This window comes from Pseudophryne corroboree, chromosome 2 (assembly GCF_028390025.1).
Source record: "Pseudophryne corroboree isolate aPseCor3 chromosome 2, aPseCor3.hap2, whole genome shotgun sequence".
NCBI classification, from domain to species: domain Eukaryota; kingdom Metazoa; phylum Chordata; class Amphibia; order Anura; family Myobatrachidae; genus Pseudophryne; species Pseudophryne corroboree.
Window position 1 is genome coordinate 143,337,727 of NC_086445.1, and position 24,889 is coordinate 143,362,615.

Genomic DNA, 24,889 nt, shown 5'->3' on the forward strand with positions numbered 1-24,889 from the left:
CTCCTCATAGCTCCAGCGTGGCCCAGACGGCACTGGTTCTCAGACCTGCAAGGCCTATTGTCAGAGCGTCCAATTCTACTTCCACAACGCCCATACCTCCTTGTTCAGGGCCCCTGTGTCTACCAGGACCTAGCCCGACTGTCTTTGACGGCGTGGCTCTTGAAGCTTCCGTCTTAAGGGCTAATGGGTTTTCTGAGGCGGTCATTCAAACTATGTTGCGGGCCCGGAAACCGGCTTCGGCTCGGATTTACTATACGGTTGTTATGCACACCAGTGCCTGCAGGAAAGTACTGGTGTCAGGACTGTTATGCACTCCAGTGCCTGCAGGAATGTACTGGTGTTTGAACTGTTATGCAAAACAAATGGACTCACAGACAGACTAGGGAATATGACATAACGTACACAGAAGGTGGTAGGGTAACAAAATACACACAACGTGAACAGAGAAGCCCAGAGGCTAAGGAACTGGGTATCTCCCTTGTATTAGAACTGCTCAGATGTGAAAAGCAAGATGTTGTGTTTTAATACATAGAAAACCCGAAATGCTGTTGCTAAGGGCAACAGCAACACCCTAAAGGGTTACCAACGGGTGTGGCAGTAAACTCCTTGGTCAGAGATGGAATGATAGACACAAGGAGATTCTCTACAATCCTAATTCTCACTTGCAGTGCACAGGTTCGGTTTACTGCCACTAAACTGACCCCTGACACCTAGCACAGTGAGACAGGATTAGACAGGCAAGTCTTAGAATACAGCCGCAAACTTGCTAAGTTCACAGAGTAGTAACAGAACCCCAGCAAGCTAAACGACTGACTCCAGTCTTACTGCTAGGTCTGGATTGGCAGAGTGTAATACCAAATCCCCAGGCCTATTTGCAGTAAGCAACAAACAAATACAAAGCTACACAGTACTGGCTAACTTTCAGAAACTGACTAACCAACAAAGATTCAGCAGCATCTGCTTACCCTGAAAAGAGGCCTTATAAAGCAGGTGCTGTCCACGCCCCACTCAGACCTCACAGACTGTGAGCACAAAGACCAGCACCGGATCCCCTGCCATGCACAGAGCCTATAACCACTGCACAGCAAAAGACCCGAACCGGAGTATCAGCTGCGCTCAGGTTACTCCGCTAGCACTTGTCTCCCGGTTGCCATGACGACGTGGCAGCACAGGGCAGGAGACCCTAACAGTACCCCCCCTCTGACGAGGGGTCAAAGAACCCCTACCACCGGGTTTATCGGGGAACTGCGAGAAGAAAGAGCGTATCAGTCTGGGGGCATGAAGATCACAACTGCGCACCCACGACCGCTCCTCCGGGCCATACCCCTTCCAGTGCACCAAAAATGACAGCCGACCCCGAACCACCTTGGAGTCAAGAATCCTTTCAACAACAAACTCCCTCTGGCCACGTATCAGAAGAGGGGAAGGTCTTCCACTGGAAGAAGGATTACTAATCGCCCGTTTTAAAAGGGAACAATGAAATGTTTTATTGATACCCAAAGAACGGGGCAGATCTAACTGAAATGCCACCGGATTGATAACCCTGGTGATCTTATAAGGGCCGATGAACCGGGGGCCTAACTTATGAGATGGCTGTCTCAACTTCAAATTCTTGGTAGACAACCAGACGAAGTCTCCTAATTTGAAGCTGCAGGGTCTTTTCCGCTTATCAAAAACCCTTTTGGTCACTAATGACACAGACACAAGGGCTTTCTTCACTTTCCGCCAAATACCTCTAAGGACCGAAACCACAGAGGAACCACCAGGCGTGGAGTCCAGGGGGTCAAAAGAATTGGCCTTAGGATGATGCCCATACACACAAAGGAAGGGAGAGATCCCTGTAGCAGAGTGAGCCGCGTTGTTATAGGCAAACTCCGCCATGGACAGATGAGCAACCCAGTCAGTCTGACACTTGGAGACATAACACCTGAGGAACTGCTCCAAGGACTGGTTCACCCTTTCAGTCTGCCCATTAGACTGCGGATGGTAGCCCGACGACAAGCTGACAGAAATCTGGAGATCGGAACAAAATGCCCTCCAGAATTTGGCCACAAACTGGGATCCGCGGTCAGAGACCACATCAAGTGGCAACCCGTGGAGACGCACAACATGCAGCATAAATAATTCAGACAGGCGTCTGGCCGATGGCAGCCCAACCAGTGGAACGAAGTGCGCCATCTTCGAAAACCTGTCAACGACAACCCAGATGGCTGTCATCCCCGAGGATTTGGGCAAGTCCACCACAAAATCCATTGAAATGTGGGTCCATGGCTTAGATGGGATAGAGAGTGGATGTAGTGGGCCAACAGGAACCCCTCTAGGAGTCTTATTTCGGGCACAGATGTCACATGCCCGAACCCACTGATCCACATCCTTAGCCACCGAGGGCCACCACACCGCCCTAGATAGCAACTCCCGAGTTCTGGCAATACCCGGGTGACCTGCAGACTTCTTGGCATGGAATTCCAGGAACACTCGCTGTCTTAACCTAGGAGGCACAAACAAAAGACCTACCGGAAGGTCTGGAGGAGTCTGCTCCTGTGCTCTAAGGACTAATGATAAGAGGTCCTGGGTAATGCCCACTTTAATACATGATGGGGAAACAATGGGCAACGGCTCCTCGGTGGTCTCCTGGATTGGAGCAAAACTCAGCGAGAGCGCATCAGCCTTGATGTTTTTTGACCCAGGGCGATATGTTATCAAAAAATTAAAGCGAGCAAAAAACAAAGCCCATCGTGCCTGCCTGGCATTGAGACGCTTCGCTGACTCTAAATATGCCAGATTCTTATGGTCAGTGAGAATTGAGACCACAAACTTAGCCCCCTCAAGCCAGTGTCTCCACTCCTCGAGTGCATCCTTAATAGCCAACAATTCCCGGTTACCCACGTCATAATTCATCTCGGCAGGCGAAAATTTACGGGAAAAGTAAGCACAGGGATGAAGGCGATTATCTGACACTCCCATCTGAGAAAGCACTGCCCCAATACCCATCTCAGAGGCATCCACCTCCACCACAAAAGGACGCTCTGGATCTGGGTGTCGCAGCACCTTGGCCGAAACAAATGCCCTTTTGAGACGGGCAAAAGCCGCTTTAGCCTCACAAGACCAGTGAGCAACATCCGCCCCTTTCTTAGTGAGTGCCACCAAGGGCGCCACTATAGACGAAAATCCAGCGATAAATCGTCTATAAAAATTCGCAAAGCCCAGGAAACGCTGAAGCGCCTTCAAACTAGTGGGCTGCACCCAATCCAGGACTGCCTGTACCTTGGAACCCTCCATTTGGAAACCTTCTGGGGAGATAATATATCCTAGAAATGCGATTTGCTGAACTTCAAATTCGCACTTCTCCAGCTTCGCCCCAAGCCGGTGGTCTCTGAGTTTCTGGAGGACTAAGCGTACATGCTTCCGATGTTCCTCCAGGGAATGGGAGAAGATTAGGATGTCATCTAAGTATACAACTAAGAATCTATCCAAATATTCCCTGAGCACATCATTCATGAAATCCTGGAAGACTGCCGGGGCATTACAGAGCCCAAAAGGCATCACCAAATATTCATAATGCCCCGAGTGGGTATTAAAGGCAGTCTTCCATTCATCCCCCTCTCTTATTCGGATTAGATTGTACGCACCGCGTAGGTCAATCTTAGAAAAAATGGTGGCAGTACGTAGCTGGTCAAACAAGACCGAAATGAGAGGCAGTGGGTATGAGTTTTTAATCGTGATACGGTTCAATTCCCTGAAGTCGATGCAGGGTCGCAACGAACCGTCCTTTTTACCCACGAAGAAGAACCCCGACCCAACTGGAGACTGTGAAGGTCTGATAAATCCCTTAGCCAAGTTCTCCTGAATGTACTCTGCCATAGCCTGAGTCTCAGGACGTGACAGGGAGTACAACCTGCTCTTGGGAAGCTTAGCATTTGGCAACAAATCAATGGCACAGTCATAGGAGCGATGGGGAGGTAGTACCTCTGCAACTTTTTTGGAGAACACGTCCGCAAAATCTGCATAACACCCTGGCAATCCTGGCAAACTTAGCTGCAAGAACCTGACTGGAAGGCTCAAGCAACTCCTGAAACAATCAGTACTCCAACTAAGAATCTCCCCAGAGACCCAGTCAAATTGAGGATTGTGGGCCCTTAACCAGGGTAACCCCAACACCAATGGGGCAAAAGTACAGACAGTCACATAAAAGGACAATTTTTCAGAGTGTGTGGCTCCAATAAACAAAGAAATCTGGCTAGTGCAAGAGGTAATTTTACCTTGGGATAATGGTTCCCCGTTTAACCCACAAATCTCAATTTCCGATGCCAAGGGTACTAAGGGAACAGAGTGTTTCAGGGCGAATTGGCGGTCCATAAAAACCCCGTCGGCCCCACTGTCCACAAAGGCCTCAGTCTTGACAGTTTGACCGAGGATCTTCAAGGTCACCGGAATGATAAAAGTCTTCTTGGGAAATTCTGACTTCTGGCCTGACAGGATATTTCCCATCACCCTCAGGCCCTGAAGTTTTCCGGCTTTTCTGGGCATGATACTACCACATGACCTTTATTCCCACAGTACAAACACAACCCCTGCTGTCTCCTCCGCATCTTCTCACGCGAGGAGAGGCGGGTAGCCCCAATCTGCATAGGCTCCTCGGAAAATTCCTTAGAGTCTGAGGTTCCCTTGGGAAGGAAGGAAATCTCAGTCTCCCTTTCAAGCCTACGCTCTCTCAGCCGTCTATCCACCCGGATGGATAACTGCATGAGCTGATCCAAGCTATCAGGCAAGGGATGTTGTACCAGTTGGTCCTTTATCTGGTTAGAAAGACCTCTTCGGTACTGGTGTCTCAGGGCTGGGTCATTCCACTGGGTATCATGGGCCAACCTCCGAAACTCCGTACAGTAAACCTCAACTGGCCTTCGCCCTTGCTTATGGATCGAAATCTGAGCCTCGGCTGAGGCCGTCTTGTCAGGGTCATCATACAACATGCCCAGTGCCGTAAAAAAAGCATCAACACTTTTAAGCGACGGACAGTCAGGCTGCAACCCATATGCCCAGACCTGTGGGTCTCCTTGTAGCAAGGAAATCACTATGCCCACCCGCTGAATCTCCGACCCAGAAGACTGAGGCCTAAGCCGGAAGTATAGCTTGCAGCTCTCCTTGAAACAAAAGAACTGCGAGCGATCTCCAGAAAAACGATCCGGGAGATTTACTTTCGGCTCCTTAACCCCTGCAGGTGCTGCTGCTGCGGGAGCTCCGCCAGCAGCCTGGGAGGTGTGCATTTTAATGGACAAATCATTACATTTTTGAGTCAGGACCTGCACCTGATCAACCACCTGTTGCAACGTATTTTGAGGGGTATGCTCCATATTCCCACAAAATTTCAACAGGAGTATTGGGCTGCTGAATATGTTATGCACACCAGTGCCTGCAGGAAAGTACTGGTGTCAGGACTGTTATGCACTCCAGTGCCTGCAGGAATGTACTGGTGTTTGAACTGTTATGCAAAACAAATGGACTCACAGACAGACTAGGGAATATGACATAACGTACACAGAAGGTGGTAGGGTAACAAAATACACACAACGTGAACAGAGAAGCCCAGAGGCTAAGGAACTGGGTATCTCCCTTGTATTAGAACTGCTCAGATGTGAAAAGCAAGATGTTGTGTTTTAATACATAGAAAACCCGAAATGCTGTTGCTAAGGGCAACAGCAACACCCTAAAGGGTTACCAACGGGTGTGGCAGTAAACTCCTTGGTCAGAGATGGAATGATAGACACAAGGAGATTCTCCACAATCCTAATTCTCACTTGCAGTGCACAGGTTCGGTTTACTGCCACTAAACTGACCCCTGACACCTAGCACAGTGAGACAGGATTAGACAGGCAAGTCTTAGAATACAGCCGCAAACTTGCTAAGTTCACAGAGTAGTAACAGAACCCCAGCAAGCTAAACGACTGACTCCAGTCTTACTGCTAGGTCTGGATTGGCAGAGTGTAATACCAAATCCCCAGGCCTATTTGCAGTAAGCAACAAACAAATACAAAGCTACACAGTACTGGCTAACTTTCAGAAACTGACTAACCAACAAAGATTCAGCAGCATCTGCTTACCCTGAAAAGAGGCCTTATAAAGCAGGTGCTGTCCACGCCCCACTCAGACCTCACAGACTGTGAGCACAAAAACCAGCACCGGATCCCCTGCCATGCACAGAGCCTATAACCACTGCACAGCAAAAGACCCGAACCGGAGTATCAGCTGCGCTCAGGTTACTCCGCTAGCACTTGTCTCCCGGTTGCCATGACGACGTGGCAGCACAGGGCAGGAGACCCTAACAACGGTCTGGCATTCTTACTTTGTTTGGTGCGCATCTAATGATTATGACACTTCCAAGTTTAGTATAGCCAAGTTGTTGGCTTTTCTTCAGCAGGGCCTGGACTTAGGCCTGCGTCTGGCCTCCCTCAAGGTTCAAATATCTGCCTTGTCGGTGTGGTTTCAGAGAAAAATTGCGATCTTACCTGATGTGCATACCTTTACTCAGGGTGTGTTGCGTATCCAACCTCCCTATGTCCCGCCTGTGGCTCCTTGGGACTTGTCGGTGGTTTTGGAGGCATTGCAAGAGTCTCCGTTTGAACCTCTTGGTTCAGCTGATCTTAAGTGGCTTTCCCTTAAGGTGGTGTTTCTGCTAGCTATTGCTTCAGCTAGAAGAGTGTCGGATTTGGGTGCCTTGTCCTGTAGTTCCCCATATCTGATATTTCACTGTGACCGGGCAGTTCTTAGGACTCGACCCGGATATTTACCTAAGGTGGTTTCTTCGTTCCACCTTAACCAGGAGATTGTGGTTCCGGCACTTGTTTCTCCTGATCTGTCTACCAAAGAGCGGTCTTTGGATGTGGTACGGGCTCTCCGTATCTATGTGAAGAGAACTGCTTTTATTAGGAAATCTGATTCTCTCTTTATGCTGTTTGGATTTCACAAACGGGGCTGGCCTGCTCATAAGCAAACTTTGGCCAGATGGATTAGAATGGTGATTGCACATACTTATGTGAGGGCTAGTCTCTCGGCTCCTGCTCACATTACGGCCCATTCTACTCAGTCTGTTGGAACTTCTTGGGTGGCCCGCCGTGGTGCGACCCTTGAACAGTTGTGCAAGGCGGCTGCGTGTTCCTCTGTGAACACGTTCATAAGGTTCTATGCCTTCGATACTGCCGCTTCCCAGGATGCTTCCTTTGGACGCAGTGTTCTTGTGCCCGCTACAGTGCGTCCCCCTCCCATAAGGAACTGCTTTAGGACATCCCCTATGTCTATCCTTGTGGAGGTACACTGGGCTCCACAAGGCGCCCACCCTGACGCACTTAGCTAGTTTGGGTTGGTATGGCATTAGCCGCTGACACTTCTCCTGTCGTGAGAGTGTGGTGTATGTGGCTACTAACCGTTGTTGTCTCTTTTCCTGCTACTGCATTGGGCTGGTTAACTAAAAACTGAGCTCCTGTGCAGGGAGGCGGGGTTATAGAGGAGGCGGCGCTATGCATTCTGGGAACAGTCAAAGCTTTTCAGCCTGTTGGTGCCTCGGATCAAGATCCTACTCTACACTCCTATGTCTATCCTTGTGGAGCCCAGTGTACCTCGCAGAAAGAGTTTTAACAAAGGTAAGTTCTTACCATAAAACTCGTTATCTCTATCCACTTTTCTCTCTACAAGACTTAGTACATCTACCCTATGTATCAAGGTAAATAAGAAAGAATTGTTCATTCCCATTCTTTGCTCCATGTTTGCTTTCAATCACCGCTGTGCATGGCTGTCTACCGGTATCAATCCCAGAGAGGAGGCAGGGTGCTCACACATGTTAAAGGTTTTATTCATTACCATGAGCCTGTGGACTGTTACAACACTGCCTTTGTTTTTGAGCAGAGCTATGCAATATGTGAGAAATATTACACGTGGTGCTGCTTGTCTGTGCCAAAAACTGACCATCAGTATAAAGTACTAAACATTTTAGTACATAGGGTCTATTTCAGACTTGATCGTAGCTGTGCAAAATTTTTCACGGCTACGATCAGTTACTCAGACATGCGGGGGGATGCCCAGCATAGGGCTAGCCTGCCCCGCATGTCTGGCTATGCCCTGCCGCACAAGTACAGAAGCATCGCACAGCGGCGATGCTTTTGTACTTGACGAGCAGCTCCCTACCAGCGCAGCTCCTGCACACTGGCAGGGAGCTACTTGTCGCTGTCTGGGTCGCAGCGGCTGCGTGTGACGTCAAGCAGCTGCCGCGGCCCACCTCCCGCACGGTCCAGGCATGCCTGCATTGCCCAGAACGCGCCAAAAAATGGCGCCCAAACGCCTACGGCCTGCCCCCTCCCGCCGAGCAACCGCCTCTGCCTGTCAATCAGGTTGAGGCGATCGAAGGGCTGAGATGGCTGTCAGCTGTATGGCATGCGATCAAGTCTGAATTAGGCCCATATAACCTTAATTGTGGAGTCAGCTAAAAACTGCCTGCATTCATAAAGTTCATTTACTTCCCTGGTAAAATGGGAGTTATGCCGTTGAAAGAAATTGCATGACGAATCATATTTAAACTGCATACATGTAACGGGATGCTTTCAGTGGTCATGTGATCACTGGAGATGAGTATCATCCTCATCCTGAAGATGAGTATTGGGGTTCTGGGCTAGGGCCCAAGGAGGCTTAGGGTTAGGCACTAGGGGAGGTTAGGGTTAGGCGCTAGGGGAGGATAGGGCTAGGCACTGGGGTGGGGGCGGGTTAGCCCTAGCCGCCAACCCCCGAGGGTTACCCATATTCGATACCCCATCCAATGACGGGCTCTTTAATGTCAGAATGCCCGGGTCGGCCATGTGACCGCCGGCATCTTAGTATGTATTCCCATGTAACATTTGAAAAGTATTTGTCCTTCACTTCAGTGTGTCACAAATTAAGATTTTAAGATTTAGTATTACACTGTTTATATTACTTTATCTGTGCTTTGTGAATTTATATTTTAGATGGTATGCATGTAAGGTGCAATATTTTGAGCAGATTTGCAGTCCCCTCTATAGAAAACATGTGGTATACGTGTTCATTTCTTTTTTAATGTTATCTGATGGGTTAAAACTTATATTTGGAATTTTTCAGAAATAAAAATGAACTTATATAAAAGAACTATCAATAACATTTACACATATATGTTTACAATTCAGTTTTAATAAGCTCATTAAAAATGTAATGAGTTTATCATTCAGTGTACATAAAATGAATCAGTGGTCAAATGGGAGATTGGTTCCTATGCACAGTAGTCTTTCTGTTCATTAGCCATTGAAATGAGGCATACTCTGTATTGGTCATTTCTCAGTTTGGAAATAGAGATGAAAGCATAAAAGCAATAATATCGACAGCTGTAAAATCACCTACTGCATATTTCTGCTGTGACGTCAAAGCATAATTCAGTCACTTAACATAGGATATGTGCCTGACATATAGCGCACCTCAGCATAACTGGGTTATATGGAAATTTGCTTCGTCTGTGCAGCTGCAAAATTGCATTTCGATGGGGGGCGTGGCCTGGACGCTGCTCTGAGTGGATGTGTGGCACCAGAGCTCCAGACACTAAAAGATCAAAACTTGCCCATTCCTGCTGCTCCCTGTGCCTATATTACCTCTGCTGGCTCTACTCGCAGCTCTGGGCAGCAATCCGAGTCCAGGAGACCCTGCCGGGTGCCCCTTCCGGCCGAATTGCGATTGAGGCCTTCGCCTGGCTCTGAAGCCGGGGCCTCGAGTTTGCCGCCTCCCCGAAAACGAGCTCCGGGACCGGAGCGCGACCGAAACAGGACTCCTGGCAGCCTCCCCCTGCCATCTGAACTCCCTCCCACAACATCTCCTACCTGCATCTGGCCCTCGGGCACCATCAGGCATGGGAGGGAGCCCTCTCTGCCTGCTGCAGCTGCAATGTCTTTAGAGGATCTCCTGCCTGTGCTCCCGGCCGCGGCCATCTTGGTACACCCGAACTGTGAGTACCTGATACCACACTGCACCAGACCTTGCCCTGGGGCCAGCGTTCCTCATTATTTGCACCTGCCGTCCTCTCACCCCGCCAGTGTGCTTGTGTGCTCACCCTCCTGTGACCCTCCGCAGCTGTGCGCTCAGATAGTGCACTGCCTGTCCGGTGGTCCCTCTCAACCCCAGTACTGAGGCCCTTAGCTACAGCGCCTACCAGCCGGAGACACATAGCCGCTGTGGGGGTCTGGAGGCTGCTCCTCTCAATCCCTGCTGCCGCTGGTACTGGTGGTGGTGTGTCCCCGCTGCCTTCCCCTCCCTACCATTGTGCCGTTGGAACCGGATACTCTGCCCCGCTACTCGCGGTCCTCCTGTCCCTGCCGGAGTCTGCATACTTATTACCGCCCCCCGGGGAGTTCGGGGAAGGTCGACGACTGCCCATACCGGTTGCACCTACCAAGCATTAACGGAGGACCGGAGGCTGGAGAGTGCTGTCCGTCCTTCGTCTCCTACCCTCACGGTGGACGCCTTCACCTCTATAGCAGTGTCGCTCCATACGGATTTCACTCATCAGCATCCCTGACCACACTTTCAAGCTATCTGCCCTACGGCCTTATCGGCTCCTGAAGCAGAAATTTCCATGATGTGAGTGCTGCACACTCCCTCCACCGCCACTTCTGCATCCTTAATCAACATGTACCATTTGCCATTGTGACTGAGTGCTCCTGTTTCACGTATACCCTCTGATTGATCCCGGTTCCATTCGTACGCCTCCTCTTTGCTATTTGACAGTGTTCCTGACGACGAGAAATGCCTCCTAAAAAGAACAAGGACCCTGTGCCTCCCAAAATCTCCTTCCCCCCCCAGAAGCCCCTTCAAATCTCCCCTCTACAGAGCGTCTCTTCACCAACCACTGTGCCGGATCCAGTGATGTCGGGAGTCCTGTCGTCCGCTCTCACAGTCTCCGGAGTTGATTGTGAATCTGATGCTCCTCTGACCGTAAGGTCCCTCTGCCAGATCCTGTCTGCTTTCAAGTCTGAGCTCTCTAAAGACCTAACCTCGGCCATCCGTGAGGTCAAGACCGAGCTAGTGGCGATAGGGGACAGGACTGACCACTTGGAACGTAAAGTGGAAGAGCTTGTCGCATCCCATAACGAACTGATCTCCTCCCATGATCTCCAACAACAGGAGCTGGACCATCCAAGCTAGCGGATATGGAGGACAGATCGCGACGAAATAACATCAAGATTAGGGGCATACCTGACTCTGTTACCAACTCCGAACTGGAGTCTTATGCCACTGCCCTATTCAAGAAACTCCTCCCTGCTGCGGGCTCTGCAGAACTTTTGATAGACCGCATCCACCGCCTCCCCAGACCATGCTCTGTTTCGTCCAATTTACCTAAAGATACCCTCCTTCGAGTGCATTTCTTCCCCGTTAAGGAACGCATCATGAGAGCTGCTAGAGAATCCAAAAACTCGGACACCCTAGGAGGCCTTCAGATATTTCAAGATTTCTCTGCTGCCACCATTGCAAAGAGGCGTGCCTTTGCCCCTATTACCCTCGCCCTCAGGTCCCAGGACATCGTGTACCGTTGGGGATTCCCTGTTAAATTGATAATCACCTACGAGGAATCCACTTACGTCATCTCCTCCCTTGACGCGGGGGTCAAATTGTTATCGGACTGGGGCATCACTGTTCGGAAGCCGTCTGTGCCGACCCGCGCCACTGCTATCCGCCAGGACTGGTCAAATCCCTGAGCCCTGGGATCGCTAAGCTGGGTCTTTCAAATTTTCTTTAGCCCTCTGAGGCTATAGCCCTCTTCCCCTCTACTAAGATGGGAAGAACACGCTGATATTACTGTTAGTTCAATTGTTGATTTTTATCAGGGTTTATGTGTTACAGGTTTACTCTTCCACTTGCCATTGTATGGCCGCTGTTTTGTACTGTTATTTGCTGTTGCCCTGTTTGTTTTATTGTTAAGGGGTGCTGTTGCAGGTGGATGATATGTTCAGATGAAACTTGTGCTTCAGCCCCCTATGCTCTCACTTACGTCTCATTAGGTGACTTACTCTACATGTTTGCGTTGTGTTTTGATACTATGCTGAGGTGGCGGTGTCTGTTCCGTCATCCCGCCCCTAACTTTTTGTACACTACTGCAAGTTCCCATATTTTTGTTTTTCCTCCCCTGCAGTAGTCATGCAGGTCCAATGTACCGGACCTTTTTTGTTTGTTCCCCCAACCCCCGTTTTAGACCCTTTTTTACCAGTCCCCTTTTGTCCCTCCCCCCCCCTGAGCTCCAGACGCTCTTCCATCATTTATTTATTGTGGTGTTCTGATGTTTGGCATGTTCCCACTTACAATGCTCTGTATAGATTTCTGTCTCTTATTTCTGATATATACTTCCAATGTTGAACCTTCTTTCTCTTAATGTTAAGGGACTGAACTCACCCAATAAACGTAGATTGGCCCTTTCTTTCTTCCACCATCAAAAAGCTGATGTTGTCGCACTACAAGAAACCCATTTAACCTCTGCTAACACTCCCCTTTTTAAAAACAGTAACTTCCCCGTAGGATATTATGCAAATGGCCCGTTCAAACGCAACGGAGTGGCTATCCTATTTAGTAAACATGTCTCCTTTGTCCTCCATTCACAGACCTCAGACAAGAGTGGCCAATACTTGATCCTTACTGGTTTTCTAGACGATAAACCCTCTACGCTAGTTTGCCTATACGCCCCTAACTCTAACCAAGTACCATTTTTACGCAAGCTGTTTCTCACAATACGCAAATCACTTCAGGGCTCTCTGGTTATACTGGGCGATTACAACTTAGTCCTAGACCCGAAACTAGACAAATCCCGCAACCCCCTCCCACCCCATCCCATCCGCTCAATCCGGCCCCTCCTTAGCCTTTCGCAATTTGCTCACAGAATTTGATTTATATGATGTCTGGAGAACCCGAAACCCCTCGGGTCGGGAATACACGTTCCACTCCCTAGTGCACAACTCCTATTCCAGAATAGATCTGATTCTGTGCGACAAATGGTCTCTCCAGAGGACTAGGGATGTTGATATCCTTCCGATCACTTGGTCTGATCACGCCCCCGTTCTCTGGAAATGGAATCTCCATGACACCCGATACCCTTTGAGACCGTGGCGCCTCTATCCCTATCTCTTAAATAACCCTTTGTCCAAGAAACTTATTCTTGACTCTATAAATTCTTATCTAGCTACTAATTCCCCCCTGGACACCTCCACTATAAACCACTGGTGTGCCTTTAAAGATGTCATTCGTGGCGCGGCTATCCAAGCTGGCGCCACCCTCAGAAAACAAGCCCTTCAACTGCAGTCGAAACTAGAGGATGAATTGACCAATCTCGAATCAAGGAATGCAGACAATCCCTCTAGAACCCTTAAAAAAGAAATTTCTAATGTTCGCAGTCACCTCCAAAAACTACTCCTTGCTCGTACCCAAGCGGCACTGAATAGGTTGAGGCAGAAGTTTTATCTCCTAGGCAATAAATCTGGTAGACTGTTGGCCCGTAAATTACGAGCCCAACAGGCCAGAAATAAAATCAAATTCCTCTACTCTCCCTCCAGACGAAAGATCTTAAACCCTAAGGACATAACAGATCAATTTGCACAATATTACGCCAAACTTTACAACTTGCAGGCTGACCCTTCAACCCCTCAACCTACCCCGCTCTCTTTCTCTTCTTTTTTAAACAACCTTTCTTTTCCCACTCTCACCCAAGACCAATTATCCACACTTAATGCCCCGTGGTCGATTGCTGAAATCTCCGCGACTATTAATTCATCTCCTCGTAACAAGGCCCCTGGCCCGGATGGGTTCATTACTGATTTTTTTACTGCATTTCATGATGTTCTTTCCCCCCATTTGACTGCCCTGTTCAATACATTCTCAGATCTAGGCACCCTCCCGTCAGAATTATTGAAAGCCCGTATAGTCACTATTCCCAAACCCGGTAAGGATCCAGCCTACGGCCATAATTATCGCCCTTTAGCGCTGCTTAATTGCGACATCAAACTCTACGCTAAACTGATTGCAACACGTATCAACCAAATCCTTCCATTGCTGGTACACCCGGACCAAACTGGCTTTGTGCCAGGGAGACAAGCGTCGGATAATACGCGCAGAGTCTTCAACCTGATCGACTCACTCTCGAAAGATCAGGGCCTTCTCTTGCTATCCCTGGATGCCGAGAAGGCCTTCGATAGGCTGAACTGAGAATATATGCGTGAAGTTCTCCTTCGCTTTGGCTTTAGAGATCGTATTTTGACCACTATCTTAGCGCTGTATAGCTCCCCCACGGCCCGGGTGTTCAGCAATGGATTCCTTTCAGACTCCTTTTTAATTACAAATGGTACCAGACAAGGCTGCCCCCTTTCCCCTCTAATATTTGTCTTATCGATTGAACCCCTAGCCATTACAATCCGGGACAATCCCCAACTTCCAGCATTGCAACTTGGTTCCTCTCGCCACAAATTAAGTCTATTTGCAGACGATGTCCTTCTCTTTATTTCTGACCCCATCAATACTCTCCCTCTCTTACATTCTACTCTAGATGCATATGGCCTGGCTTCCTACTACAAGCTCAACACCACAAAGACAGATGCCTTACCTATTAACCTATCTCACTCCTTGCCAACCCTCCAATCTTCTTACCTGTATAACTGGCAGAAGCATATGATAAAATACCTGGGCATCAACATTCCAACTCAAACTCCTGATGTCTTCGCCTCAAATTTTCCCCCCCTAATAGAGACACTAGAAGCTCTAACGAACTCCTGGGTGTCATATGAGGTCTCCTGGTTGGGCCGTATGGCCGCATTTAAAATGTCTCTCTTACCCAAACTAATGTACCTATTCCGCACAATCCCGTATAACTTTCCGCAGAAGGCCCTTCGAACCTGTTCTTCTATAATGTCTAGATATGTCTGGTCTTCAAAACCGCCCTCGCTAGCGCATTCTAGGATGGTTCTACCGAGAGCTCTGGGGGGTCTGTGTCTGCCTGACATCTCCCTATACCAGGAATCCTCTCTTCTGGCCTCCCTCAAGTACTATTTTAATGTCGGTGCTCGGGTGGGCTGGGTAGAACTTGAACAAGCTCGAGCTCATTCATTCCCTCTCACTGATCTATTCCGTATCCCCAAGACGATCCGACCAGCCCTCCCGGGCCTACTCCCATCCACACAAGCTGCGTTGAAAACCTAGGACAAGCTGTCGGCCACTCTTAAGTCCCCATTTTGTTGTATCACTCAGATCTCCATCACTACACTCACAAAGATGATACCCCATCTGAATCTCTCTAAGTGGAAACAATCAGGCATGTCACGTTTAGGTGATATGCTCGACTGACTTTTTCTGCTGCCCTTCCCAACCCTCCAACTAAGGTTCTCCTTGCCCGCTTCCGAGCACTTTCATTACTTGCAACTCGCACATTGGTGGAGATCGGTTCCCAATGCCTTACTGACACCAGACACGACCTCACATCAGCTTTTTTCTCGCCTTTCCTTACATAAATCTAGAGGTGACATCACGTTCCGGTATAGACTATTGGTTACCCCTATTTCCCCATCCAAATCTAACGCACAATTAAAATGGGAATCAGATTTAGGTAGAGTGCTGTCTCCGACTGAATGGCGTCATATCTTTTTAGCTTCCCACTCCATGTCCCAATGCTTGAACCACACTGAGATGCACATAAAACTAATCCACAGACTATACCTGACCCCCGACCGTTTACACAGATTTTGGCCCTCCTGTAGTAATAAATGTTGGAGGCTATGTGGATCGATAGGTGACACTTTCCACATATTTTGGTCCTGCCCACATTTAGCTAAATATTGGACTGAAGTCTTTGGCTTGATCAATAGGGTCCTTAATACCCACCTTACCCCAGACCCAGCCTTGGCATTATTTCATATTGTTCCCTCCTCTGTCCCCCCCTCCGGCAGATACGTGTTAGGTCACATCTTAATCGCTGCTCGCACTACCCTGGCCCAGCTTTGGAAGCAACCCACGTCTCCCACCTTACTAAAAGTTATCCACAAAACAAATCACCACTACCTTATGGAGACTGAATATATCCCCTCCCCCAACGCCACCGCCTCTTCCAGGAAGGATTGGTCCCTGTGGCAGAAGTACGTTACTGTTGGCGAGGGCTCCCACTGCTTCAGCGACCCATCCCCAAGTGTTTATTCCCACTGTAGTTTAATTGAACAACCGGACAGTGAGTAACCAGTTGGCATGCCCACTTCCTATAATTCCTTCTCAAAATATCTTAGATCTGTACTACCTCCTTCTCAACCCAGGTTTTCACTAGGCTCTATGTACGCGCCTGCTCCATCTTTTTACCTCTCATGCTCCCATGTTCTCTAATATTGCATGTTCATCTGCAGGGTGTACCATGTCCCTTTTTCTTTGGATGTTTCTCTCGACTGCTATTTAGAATATGGATGTATATGCATTTTGAATTTACTGGATGCTCCCCAACCCTCCCCCTCCTGTCTCCTTGTTATGCTGTACGATGTTTCACTTATCCCCCTTTTTTCTTTTTGTACCCCATAAAAACTGTTATTCTTTTCTCAATAAAAACTATTGATGATAAAAAAAAATTGCATTTCGATGTATTAACTGCCTATAAAGTCATCAATTAATAGTGTGGAGCAACAAATCGTAGCAGAGAAACATCTAGGAATATAGCGACCCAAAAAATAAAAAAATAAATCAACACACGGTAGATCTCTTGCTTCTTAAGGCTTATACCCATTGGCGTTATTTAAATACTTTTTATGTGAGTTTCTAAAGCATATAAAATGCACGGAAACGGCTATGATCATAGAAACCATTCTGAGTAATATCTCCACACTATTGGTGGGATGCAGGTAAGGTAAAAATGGTATGAAACCTTCAAAAATGCAATTTTCTGAGGTTTGCCCGCATTTTTTATATGCTCCAAACCCCACAATGCGATTCATTCCGGAGCTTGGGCAAGGTAGACAACACCATCTGTAGATGGTGTTGCTTAATAGAAGCCTACGATCAATCAAATCCCTCCCAGTGTCGATTATGGGAGGAAGGGGGGGGGGGGGGAGCATCAGCCGACGCGTGTGCAGATAGGTCTCTTGGATCATAAGATCCATATCAGAGAGCTGTTCTTTGCAATTTTTGATTCAAGCACACAGTTTTGCTAAACGCCATTATGCTTGCAATGAGTGGAGGGATTCCTCACCTTCATACATCCTGCCCTTTATTTTTTGCTTTGTTGTGTTGCAGTAGCATTTTTATTTATTTATTTACTGCAAAAACACATAAAGAAGCCAAAATAGAGCACTAAAATGCTAGTAACAATGCTTATCTAACATGACTTACTTTGATTTGCATTTTTATAAGAACTCCAGTAAAGCCCCAGTGGGGCAGAAGACAGGGAGCATGGTCCAGGATGATGGAAATTAATGGGCAATGCATCATATCCAGACATTAGTCAGATCCGGAGGGCATAGCTAGACTATCCCAGGCAGTTGCACTGGGTTGGTGGGAGCTTGGCTTGACCAGTTGCAGGATAGGTAGAGGCAGTACAGACAGCTTATGGTTGGTCGTAGGCCTCAGGTAATAGGCTTAAAAAATTCCAGGCCATAAACTGAGAGATAGGTAGTGTGGGCTAGGCCTCAGGAGCACTGTTCTATTGATGGAGAACTAGAAACTAGAAGTAGGCCACAGTATATCAGGCCATAGACAAACCAGAGAGATGAGTAGGCCACAGGGTCACTAGGAACATCGTATGTTCCTATTTGCTGAAATGTTCACGTCACACCAAACTCTCAACTCTCACGGACCTCACCACATTTCTCTCTCCCACTCACATCTCAAATTGAGTGTGACTCAACACAGAATGTGACTGTGCAGTGGAGCTCTCAACGCATTCCAGTCACCCACAGTCATACGTGTTCAACCGGGCAAACTGTTCAGTGTAAACGGGAGCCGGATGGCGCGACCCGGCTTCCCGTTTACACTCTATGTGCGGGCGGCTTTCAGAGATCATGTGATCCCCCCGTCGCGTCACCGGCAACGTCGCCAACCCGGCAATATGCCGGGCTGGTGACTCCAGTCTAAAAGGGGGCTGATGCGGGTCGCAGCCGGGTAGCACCCGTGTCAGGGCTCCCGGCTGCGACCCGCTATACTGGTCTAAAAGTAGTAGAGAGAAAATAAAGGAAGTGCAACAGTGTAAACTGTAGGTCAGATGTGTTACTAGTATTGTGTAACTGTAAGACCATTTTTTTGTATTATCAGTACAGTGTTGTGGGTATCCATTTTTTTAATAAATGTGTTTTTCACAGGAAGGAAGCAGTAAAGTACCAAACAGGAAGTTACACCTTTGCAGAACAGGCGCTGTTTGACTGAATACATTGTGAGGTAACACACACCCTAATGTAATATAATTCTCTGCATAGGTCTGTCTCGTAAATTGTTACAGCTCCCCTTTGTTTGCAGTGAGCAGTGTTGGCCTTGATACATAAAAATGGAATATAAAATAGATTTATTTTTTTTATTTGCAATGATAATAAAGCTTCTGAGGGAACAGCATACCCTCCAGCTATACATTTTTGGCAGGTACAGTACCTTTTTTTTTTTTTTAAGGTCTGTACATATTTTTGGCTCTCCAAACTTCCATTGAAAGTATAGGAAAAGGGGCGTGGCCACACTCCCTTTACCCGTGGCCACACTCCCTTTACCCGTGGCCACGCCCCCTTTTTGAATTTGTACCGATTTTTATGTGTAAAATGTTGGAGGGTATGCAACAGTATAATTTGAATCAATGGATAATATTTAAAAGTTGAAGTAATATATTTACGGGTCTTTGTACTAAGCCTTGGAGAGCGATAAAGTGTCAGCCAATCAGCTCCCAACTGTCATTATTCAAACACAGCCTGTGACATGGCTGTTAGGAGCTTGTTGGTTTGTACTTTGGGCGTTATTCAGAGTTGTTAGCAAACCAAAAAAGTTAGCAATTGATCAAAACCATGTTGCGCTACAGGTGGGGCCAGGGCCGTTTCTAGCCAATTTGGCTCCCAGTGCGAGATTTAAAAATGCGCCCCCCCCCCCCCCCATTCACATAAGAAAAAATGCGCCCCCCCCCCATAGATATAAAGAGGAAAAGTATGCGCGCGCCGAAGGAAAGGGGGCGTGACCTCATTGAAATGGGTGTGGCTTTGTTAAGATGGGCGTGGCCTCATCTGATCTCATCATCACGGCCACCACAAGATTAAAAAAAAAAAGTCCTCATTTTACACAGTACAGCAGGAAAGTGTCCCCATTTTACACATTGCGGCAGGCACGTGCCCCCATTTTACACAGTACAACAGGCAAGTGTCCCCATTTTACACAGTACAACAGGCAAGTGTCCCCATTTTACACAGTACAACAGGCAAGAGTCCCCATTTTACACAGTACAACAGGCAAGTGTCCCCATTTTACACATTACGGCAGGCAAGAGTCCCCATTTTACACATTACGGCAGGCAAGTCTCCCCATTTTACACATTCCGGCAGGCAAGTGTCCCCATTTTACACATTCCGGCAGGCAAGTGTCCCCATTTTACACATTCCGGCAGGCAAGTGTCCCCATCTTACACAGTACGGCAGGTGGGGGGGAGGGGGGAAGGGAGAGAGAGAGAGGGAGAGGGGCTGACTTACATTTGAAGCGGTTCTTCCCGTTCTTCAGCCGCCTCTCCCTCGTCTGCGCAGCGCTGGCCGGCTTGGCTCCCCCTTCTCCTTCCTCCAGAGTCCCCAGCTCGGGGGGCGGGGTTTCGCGGAATGACGCGATTGCGTCGTGACGTCACGACGCAAACGCGTCATTCCGCGAAACCCCGCCCCTCGAGCTGGGCACTCGGGAGGAGAGGGGTGGGGGGTTTGAAAATGCTCAGGAAGTGCCGCGACGGGCGCCCCGTGCGGTTGCACGGCTCGCCCGCCGCAAGAAACGGCACTGGGTGGGGCAGATATAACATGGTCAGAGAGAATTAGATTTGGGTGGGTTATATTGTTTATGTGCAGGGTAAATACTGGCGGCTTTATTTTTACACTGCAATTGAGATTTCAGTTTTAACACATCCCATCCAAATCTAACTCTCTCTGCACGTTACATCTGCCCAGTGGCGGATCTAGACTTAACTTTTAGGGGGGGGCGGTTTAAGAATTATGACTCCTCCCCCTAATCATAGCCCCTCCCACTTAGTAATGCCCTTCCCGTTCGCTTCTAAAATTTCCTATTGTTGCCATTACTAATAAAATGTTGCCAGTTAGTGGAGAGAACCCTGCGCACTGGTGATACAGACTGGCGAATCGCCATTCCTTCCATCAGAGGTGGTAGAGGCTAAGACAGTAGGGCAATTTAAACATGCATGGGATAGACATAAGGATATTCTTACAAAGAAATAAGGATCAGATAAGGTTAGAGATAAAAATGTAAAAAAAAAAAAAAGGGGGCAGACTAGATGGGCCAAGTGGTTCTTATCTGCCGACAACTTCTGTTTCTACAGCACACAGAATGAGCCGAAATTCACATTGTAGCACACAGAATGATCCGAAATTCACATTGTAGCACACTGAATGAGCTGAAATTCACCTTGTGGCACACTGAATGAGCCGACATTCACATTGTAGCACACTGAATGATCCGAAATTCACCTTATAGCATGCTGAATGAGCCGAAATTCACATTGTAGCACAGTGAATGATCCGAAATTGACCTTATAGCACGCAGAATGAGCCGAAATTCACATTATAGCACGCGGAATGAGCCAAAATTCACATTATAGCACGCTGAATGAGCCAAAATTCACATTATAGCACACTGAATGATCCGAAACTCACACTGTAGCACACACTGAATGAGGCAAAAATCAAATTGTGGCACAATGAATGATCCGAAATTCACCTTGTAGCACACTGACTGAGGCAAAATTCACATTATAGTACACTGTATGAGGCAAAATTAACGTTATAGCACACTGTATGAGGCAAAATTCACATTATAGTACACTGTATGAGGCAAAATTAACGTTATAGCACACTGTATGAGGCAAAATTAACGTTATAGCACAATGTATGAGACGAATGATGCAAAATGCACACTAAATGAGGCAAAATAATGCAGGGAGAAGAGAAAAACACACACACACACCTCTACACATACACACCTCTACACACACACACACCTCTACACACACACACACCTCTACACACACACACACACCTCTACACACCTCCTCATAGGTAGAGGCCTGGCCGGGTCCCGCCGCGGTATTGGGAACGGGTGGAGAACGGTGCAGTGCGGCAGGGAACGTAGACAGAGAGAGAGCGTCTTGACGCGCGTACAGGGAGGAGGGGGCGTGCTCAGAACAGAGGCCGCTGTACGCACGTCAGGACGCTCCTCTCTCTCCTCCTCCGCCGCGCTGCACCGCTTGTCAGACTCCAACCCGTTCCCAATACCGCGGCGGGACCCGGCCTCCTTCCCGCTGCCGGTATATGTAGGGGGGGCGTTCGCCCTAATCGCCCCCCGCTAAATCCGCCACTGCATCTGCCCCACCTGCAGTGCAACACAATTTTGCCCAATTGCTTACTTTTTTGGTTTGCTAATAACTCTGAATAACCCCCTTTATTTCTTCCCTCTTTTTCTCAGTATGTTCCATAACTAAATATGATTTATTTTGCAATAAATATATTGTAAAGAAAAAAATGCAATATTTTTTTTTTGTTTAAAAATTGTTGCATTGTGCAATTATGGGGCGATTTAATTGCAGGCAATGCTTGTGATGAGCCATCAACCCATATTACGACGTTTAGCAAGTTACAGAACCTATGACATGACTAGTGATGATGGAGGTACAGTAACTGGCTGATGCAGTATATTCATATCCGAGCATCATAGAGATGCTCAGCAGCACATCACCTGTAATTAAATCGACACCTATATATCTTCATATGTTGTCTTAATGAGTTTCATATTTCTACTATACAGTATATGGCAACACAAATAGCAACATTGCAAAAAAGAGATTTAGGGGGACATGTACTAAGCAGTGATAAAAGAGGAGAAGTGGGCCAGGGGAGAAGTTGCCCATGGCAACCAATCAGCATTGACATAACATTTACAATTTGCATACTATAACCGTATACAGAGCAGCTGATTGGTTGCCGTGGGCAACTTCTCCACTGGCTCACTTCTCCACTTTTATCACTGCTTTGTACATGTTCCCCTTGGGGCCTAGTTCCGGGGTATTAAGGGGTAATAGTGACAGGAATTGCATACAGGTCATAATCACAATGCAGACGCTGATTGACTGACAGGAAGCCGGCATTTCTGGGTGGAAACCTGCTGTTTTTTGGGTATGTTAGAAAAAAATGCAGGCGTGCCCAGGCGTTTTTGGGGAGGGTCTCTGACGTCAGCGCAGACCACTTCCAGGTCATCTCAATGGCAGATAAGTGGCAGTCTCATACCTACTCACATTTGCTCAGAAGGCAAAGATACTTTGATGTTTCAGGAATTGCGTATGTATCTGCAAGTGGGTAGCGATCTGCGATGCAATTGCAGTTTTGCACGGGGGATTCTTCCTGTCGGGGCAGCGCCTTTCTACTCACAGACAACTGCAATTTCTCTGAATACCATTTAGGCCCTTAGTTCAAAACATTCAACAGGAAGCAGAGCTTACGGGGGATAGTGGCGCAGTGACAGATTTTTACTAGGGGGCTGCAGTCCCTCAGACCCTAGGTAAAATCCACCATTGTAACTACTATAAAAATGCTAATATTCATATTGCAAATGACTAAGGGGGTCATTCCGAGTTGATCGCTCGCTAGCAACTTTTTGCAGCGCTGCAATCAGATAGTCGCCGCCTATGGGGGAGTGTATTTTAGCTTTGCAAGTGTGCAAACGCTTTTGCAGCCGACATCACAAAAAAGTTTTTTGCAGTTTCTGAGTAGCTCTGGACTTACTCTGCCGCTGCAGAGCCGGATTAAGGCCATGGGGGGCCCGGGGCGCTTCAAACAAGGTGGCCCCTAACATAGAGGCAGGGAGATCAAATATATATATATATATATATATATGGGATGTAGTTATGTGACCGGCGATCAGGAGCCCGCCGGTTACAAAACCGATGGCTACATTTCACTACCTTCACAATTCCTAGAGTCGGTATGTCGACTAGAAGAGACTATTCCCATTCGTGGGTGTCCACGACACCCATAGAGTGGGAATAGAACCTGTGGCGAACGCAGAGCAGCTTGCCACTTAGCCCGCCGGGCATCAAAATGCTGAGATCCCACCTTCGGTATGGTGACCGGCGGTCTCCAAACCGCTGGTCACACAATACCAACATATATATATATATACATATAAAATAAATAAATATATATATATATATATATATATATATATATCAAAGGCATGATGTCTTGCTTTCCCCCTGCATGAACAATGCTGCAGCGGTTGCCCACCGGGTGTTGCGCTGGGTGGCCGCACAAATAAATCCACAATTGTCCCAATGGTGCAGCACTCCTGGCGTCTAAGTAATACCACTGTTTTAGGTATAAGTTTGGCAATGTTTCGGTGACCTTTATTAGTGTGGCACTTTCATCAATAGTGGTATTACTTAGACGCCAGGAGTGCTGCACCATTGGGACACTATGTACATACATACACCTGCATATACAGTATATGTTTACACATGCACATATATATATATTATATACACAAACATACACACACACACACACACACACATATATATATACACATATACACCTATACACACACACACACACACACACACACACACACACACACACACACACACACACACAAACACAATGCAAAAAATTACAATTTAACACAGCAGCAGGTAAAAAAACAACAACAAACAATACATGCAGCTTACTTTTTGATCTGCTGCTGGCAGGCTGCTGGTGAGACAGGAGAGCAGCTACAGCTCGCTCCCCCACGCAACCCCTCTGGCTCCACACATCTTCCGTGCAGCCTGCGCGCCCAGCCAGTGACTGAGCCGCAGGCTGCTACTACTTTTCACCGATTGGACAGCTGAGCCGTCGCTCAGCTGTCCCTTCATGAAGCGCCGGCGCCAGCGCTGTTAGGTTGCCAGGGCAACCGACAGGGAGACGCGCAGGGTCCGGGAGGCCAGTGCTGCAGGTCGGATCGCTAATAGAGATCCAATCTGTGGCTGGCGGCGGGGGGGCCCTTTTAGAATGGGGGGCCCGGGGTACATACCCCCTGGGCCCCCCCTTAATCCGGCTCTGTGCCGCTGCGATTACTTCAGCCTGTCCTATCCAGGAATTGACGTCAGACACCCACCCTGCAAACGCTTGGACACGCCTGCGTTTTTCCAAACACTCCCTGAAAACGGTCAGTTGACACCCATAAACGCCTTCTTCCTGTCAATCTTCTTGCGATCAGCTGTGCAAATTGATTCTTCGTTATATCCATCGCTCAGCATCGATCCGTTTTGTACCCGTACGATGCGCCTGCGCATTGCGGTGCATATGCATGCGCAGTAGTGACCTGATCACTGCGCTGCGAAAAATGGCAGCGTGCGATCAGGTCGGAATGACCCCCTCAGACCGATATGCACTAACTTTCTTAGCGATTTTGACTATATAGACACATCGCTGAGCCATATGCCTGTAGCTATGTGTGTACACACCTTAAGAAACAGGCACTTAGGGCGGCCTGGGAAGGGGGGTGCGCTGTGCACGGCCTTCCCGGCTTTTTCTGTGACCGGACTGGCCCACCAGTCCTCCCCTGCTCTCTGCACATGTTACATCTGCACCACATGCTGTGCAACATGGTTTTGCCCAATTGCTTACTTTTTGGGTATGCTAAC

The 24,889-nt window shown here is 48.0% G+C and overlaps 1 protein-coding gene across 2 annotated transcripts in view; it reads left to right on the forward strand.

Annotated features, from left to right (window-relative positions):
- Positions 1 to 24,889, forward strand: part of FRY (FRY microtubule binding protein) — a 761,330-nt gene that overhangs the window by 162,648 nt on the left and 573,793 nt on the right. Inside the window, exon 3 of one of the 2 annotated variants that reach the window (XM_063951775.1) lies at positions 18,339 to 18,414. The exons of the other annotated variant lie outside the window; for it this stretch is intronic. The gene's annotated coding sequence lies outside the window, so the exon portion shown is untranslated. The remainder of the gene's footprint in view (positions 1 to 18,338; positions 18,415 to 24,889) is intronic. 2 annotated transcript variants of the gene reach the window in all.